The sequence below is a fragment of the Drosophila grimshawi genome, unplaced genomic scaffold (assembly GCF_018153295.1).
Source record: "Drosophila grimshawi isolate 15287-2541.00 unplaced genomic scaffold, ASM1815329v1 contig_1377, whole genome shotgun sequence".
Classification (NCBI taxonomy): Eukaryota; Metazoa; Arthropoda; class Insecta; order Diptera; family Drosophilidae; genus Drosophila; species Drosophila grimshawi.
In genome coordinates this window covers 16,629,910-16,635,909 of record NW_025062900.1, presented here as the reverse complement: position 1 = coordinate 16,635,909, position 6,000 = coordinate 16,629,910, and positions in this window count along the sequence as shown.

Here is a 6,000-nt window from a genome sequence, read left to right as displayed (position 1 = left end):
GCCTGCCTGCCTGCCTGCCTGCCTTCCTGCCGATTCGAGCAAATCCCAATAAATTGAAAAACAAAATCATTCAATTCAATGGCAGCAAATCAGGCGTAGGCGAGAGAGCCCCATAAAAAGGGTTGGGTGTTGGAGCTGTTTGAGGGGAATTTGGTTCATGGCATGTTACAAATAAGACATCAAGTGTCAGAAAGCAGTAGGCGATCGGATGAAGCAAACGCTGCATGCTGCGAATTTCCCAAAAATAAAGACGTAACTTTCTTTAGATTTTTAATGTTAAATTGTTTAAGTTTGTGCTTATATTCAATTTTGTCTGTTAGATATATGCAGATATTGCATATACGTATGGAACATTTATTTTTTTTAAGAGTAGTCGGTGAGCTTAATTGTATAGCTTAACTGTAATCCAGTTTTGCTTCAAACGACAAGCCATTAATTAAACTTTAGCCCATCAAATTGAAGCCATACCTGTCGGAATTTGTGGTCATAATTGACCTTTCAACCCGCAGGTTTGCATTCACCCTTGGGCCATCAGGGTCGCGTAGGTGCAAAGGTCATCAAAGTCGTTGTCAAACTTTTCGTCAGTCACGACCAAACTTTGCCATAAAGTTAAGTAGCGAACAAATTCTTGGCCGCTGCTGGCGCGCAACCCAAAATGAACAAAGAAACTAATTGACTTGGATTAACGCTTTGGCATTTTCTCATAAATCTTGCAATTGAAGGCAAATACTTGGCATACGATTTACTGTCAAGGTTTTTGTTTCTCAAATTGTGAAATTGCCATGTGATGTGGCACGGGTACTCTGCTTTAAGTTGCTTACAAAATCAATAGGCAAACAAGCGAACTGAACACGCCTCCTCACGCCGCCCCTGACAACATCTACATTGCACGTTTCCTTTTTCCGTTTCATTCTGGTATATGGTTTTCCTGCAAACGTTGGCAAAAATTTATTGTGTGTGAAAATGTGTTGACTTCAACTCAAAAGTTCTCTCTCACTCTGACGCTCACTCGCCATCTTTGTCTATCTGTCTATCTGTCTCGGTGTCTGCCGGCTGCCAAGTTGGATTTATATCTGTGTCTCTCTCGCTCATTGTTTGGTCAAGTTATCGTGCGTGGCGCTTTATGTGCTCCTCGCCCGCTTCTGGTTAATACTGCAAAGTGATTTTCGCATTCGGTACTCCGGGACTAGTCTGCAGATTTATGGCCCCCTTTGATGTATGCTTATCCCTTTTCGCTGACTGTGTATTTTCAAATCATCTCTCGCTGCCCCCCATTTCAGATGCAGCTCGGACCAAAAGAACTGCGCAAATCCTCAATCCTGTTCTCGCCTGGTGAGCATAAACAAATGATTGCTTGGGTAATGGGACTAGGAAGCTTAAGCTTGCCAAGAAAACGAAAACGTTGTCCCGCTATTAAAAATCACTTTGAGCATTCAGCCGTAACTCAAAAGGAAAGCAACAACATGTCAGAAGAAAAAAAAAATTATGATAAATTGTAGTTTAATCTGTAGAAAATTATGCAAATGTTAAAAAATAACTGATGATGAAAGGACTGAGGGAATCATATTGCCATCCCAATATTCCACTACACTTTCAGCAGCGTCAGAAATTAATTTGTGTTCTTTGCTTGAAATCCATTAACAGATTTCTAAAATTGCAAATAATTATTCTCTTTTAGTTTTTCAAATTATTCGCTTTCCCTTCCTTTTGTTCTTGGCAAACTAATCTAATAAGTCCTTATACCCTTTGTCGTTAGAGAAGTTAAGCTCATCTCACAGAAAATTTGGTTAATGTAAAAATACGTCAGGGGCCTGCTGGAAAGCGAAAAGGGTTAACGTAAAATGGTCTCAGTTTTGGTCTCATTATTTGAACATTTCATTTATCTTCTTGAATTGATGTAAACGTAATGAAAATTGGATTATGTTGTAATCATTAGGACAAGTCGTTGACCGACCCAAAACAAAGAACATAAAAACACAAAAAAGGCTTAAAATTATTTTAGTGGCTGCGACTTCCATTTTTTTTTTTAAATATATTTTTTCTTTTATTTTTTGCATTAAAGCCATGCTGTAATTTGTTGAATTTTCTTAACGGAGTCGCAACATATTTACTTGATTTATGTTCGAGCCACAACAAACCAACAATGTGCCAATAAATCACTGGTCGGGTGCGGGGATCGGGCCTTGGGAGTGGGGAAAGTGGAGAGATTCACGTTCTGACCGAAAGGTCTTACGACAGCTCAGCCGCGCGCAAATCTAATTGTAAAGTTTTGTAAACTGGGCCAAAAGAAGCCCCAAAAAACAGCCAAGACACAATCCACCATGCCGTCATTATCAATGCGACGGGGCACTTCCTATCCAACCTCAAGCACTCGCGTAGCAGCCCATTTGGAACCGCACATTCCCCACAACTCCGCCTCTTTTTCCTTGCACACCCATCGCCTTTTCATTTTAAGCTCGCACTTGGCGCATTTCACTTTCGTTGGCTCCGCGTTGGGGGTCCATTCTGGCGCCAAGTTTACGCTAATTTTAAAGCCATCAATTTGATGGCATTTTGAGCGTTTAAAGTGCGTTTTCAACAATGTCTGATATTTGATATAACAATTATATAAATGCCGTATGCTTATGTCAATAGACAAACAACCAGAGCCGATAACAAGGCCAGCGGCTTAGTCTCTCCCTCTTTTTCTTCACTGCCTCTTTCTCTCTCTTTCTTTATTGAAATAATAGCCAGAGGCACAAAAATAGCAAATTATTATTTCGGATACGTTTTCTTAAAAAAAAACCATGAGGCGTGTGGAGTGGTGCGTTTTTTAAGAAATCAGGGCTGGCAATTATATTACTGAAAAATGTAATACAAAAATATAATAATATTAAGAATCCCCTTAATTTGAGAGCTGTTAGGTTAATTGACTGAAACAAATGTATATCCAACAATATATATATCCAAACTAGTAATAATTCAAATAAATATGCAAATACTTGCTCATTGTGGTTCAATTCAAGCTTCACGCTTGATACTCCATTCTTCACACTGACAAATATTTGATTCTTTGCGTTGTTTGGAGCAACTATTGTAAATCACTTGAGGGAACAATGTGCCCAGCCCTGGGTGTCAGAGTCAAAATCGTAGCGAGGGTGTCCTTAGTGTTATACTAAAAATGCGCAGCACAACAAATCCCCAAATCCCCGCTAGCAAATTTATTTTAATTCACTTTTGGACGTAGCCGTCGCCTCGGTTGCCTTCTGTTTTTTTTTTTTCCCCTCTTCGTCTTCTTGGCTTTGACATTGCCAATTTCCTGGGCCATGGCTAGTACCGTTTGGTCCTTGTGCTGCTGTGAACCACGTCTTGGCGACTGACACTTGGCGACATTGAAATGAGCACTTAAGGCAAATACGCCAAGGGCCATAGGCAAAGGCAAACAACAAACAGAACTCGCTGTGTTATCAAATGTATTTTTATGCTCTTTTGATTTTTATGGCCATGCCAGCAACAACAGCAACAACAGCAACAACTCTCTGGACAGTTGATAAGTGAGCTGGGGGAATAGGAAAATGCGACCTCGCTTTGCGATTATACGTATTGCCATCGGCTGAAGAAACCCACGGACAAGCCGAATAGTGCCCCTACAGCTACTTAAAATTAAACAAATTACAACACAGCCCACAACAAACAACAAAAAAAGAAAAAAAAAAAGAAAAAAACAAGAATTGACTTGACTTGACTGTCGTCGAATTGTCCTCAAAGCTGTCAGTCGCATCGTCAAGGATATTCTCGCTATGCCGTCGAGCGCGTGCCCATATTAAATGTGCCGTGAAATAAATCCAACCAGAATTCGCACACTGTGTAGCACAGTGCAGCAAATGGCCTTCAGCAAATGTCCTTCAGTCCATCAGTCCAAACAGTTTCCCATCTCTATTCGTGTGTACATTGAAATCTCTATCTGGCCTGGCTATTGTTATTATTAGAAACAAAACGGCAATTGAAATGCGGGCCGTGAAAAATGTTAACAAATTAAATAGAGATATCATGAAACAAGAAAATATTGCCCTTGTAAAACAGAATTAATCGGATATCTAAAGTTCAGGAGCCTGAAATAGTATTATGTGTTCTGCTTACCGACTGGTTGTGTAGTAAATGTTCCATATTTTTCTTGTATCGGATAGAGTTAGATGCTTGTCTATATCTATCTCAACTCTATAGTTTAAGTCTTTCGATTTATTATTCGTATGACAGCTATATGATATGGGTGTCCGATAACAATAATTATATTGTGAAGAACTAAATAAAACATATATTTTTTAGGCGTACAGCCAAATCAAAATGCACAAAATAAGTATAGATACACAGATGGATAAAAGTGTTCTTACCGTATTTTTATAAATCAAATTTGTACATTGTTTTATTTTTATGTAAGTTTACATATATGAATAAACTGCTTTATCATGCACCCTAATCAACTAAATACATCCAGTAAATTTGGCGGATCTTAAGGCATTTGTCAAATCAACACTTCATAATTATTGAGCGAAAGCCAAACAAAAGGAAATTAAATACCAAAAACAGGACAATGAGCCAAAATGGGCCAGAATGGGTATTTGAGTTAAGAGATTGGGGGAGGTGGGCGGTGGGCGATGGGCAGTAGGCGTGGACCTTCTTGACGTTGCCACATGATTTACTTAATACAATTTCGGCCAGCCATTGCTAATTTATGGGTGCTGGACATACTGGCCTAGAGAATGGACTGAAATGGAATGTGGAACTTGAACTCTCGACCACTTAATGCCCCAGCAATGTAATAAAAATCCTGGCAAATGGTCAAGGACGCTGGACGAAGCAAAGCCAAATAAATGTGCCGTTAAATATTTAGTTGATTTAATTATGTGGACAGTTTAGGGGGGAAATCGGCGACTGAGCGCAGGGAAAATGGTAAATCAACCCAAACTACGCATAAAATTTACGAGGCCCAGCATTTCGGGATGGTCGGAGTAGCTCTTTATATGGAATGTCTTTGGTTATCTGTTGCTAGACGCTTATTTATTACAGCTGCCATATGCCATATGACATAAAAGGGGGTGGGCCAAATGGGCGACTCTTAGGGGGGGTGGGAGCATCTGTTGTTGTTGTTGATGATTTTGTTTTGTGGTCCCTTGTTGTTCTTCTGTTTTTTGTAAATTAATTAAACAAATAAAATAATATGTCAGTAACAGCAGCAAAAGGCAATAAATACTAATTTGCCTGTTTCAACACAAATGTCATCTTTGTGCAAAGATAACTAAGGCGGAGATTCGAGCACAACCAAAATAGCTAGAGATCCCCAGATACAGCACACATAATTGTGTGTGTATGTGTGTGTGTGTGTGTGTGTGTTTGGGGGAGTAAATAGCAAGAACTTGCCACTGAGTTGGCGATTCATCCTGTTGCCATAACAACCACCTCTCTGGCATGTCCTGCGGTTGGGATAGTCTCGAGACTGATATGATGTGTTCGACTCGGTTATTAGCTACTGTGGTCAACCAGACGAAATTCAATCGTAGGCTTTGTCTTTCGACAGCCTGCTGCTTGGCTATTTACACATAAAATATTTATTTGTTAATTTGTAAGCCTCTTAAGTTTAAGCTCTTGTCAACATTTCATTCTGACCTCAATTGTATATCATTGAAAAATATGAAATGCTAAATGCTTAAGTTAAAATTGTGCACAAGTTGTATTGGAAATCCTTTAGCAATTCAGATCTCCATTAGTTAGTCCAATATCAATGTCAATAAAATATTGCATAAGGGAGCTTGTAAAAATTGTTATTAATATGAAAGCATGCTGGAATTAAAACGTTTACGAATGTGCCATAAGTAGAACTGACCAAGTGAGTGGATTGACCACGAAATCATTATCAAATTGATATTATTTATATATTATTTGATATATATTATTTGATATGAAATGCTACCAAATATTGTTTGAAAGTGAACAGAGAAATATGCATGAAAAAAAGTAAATATT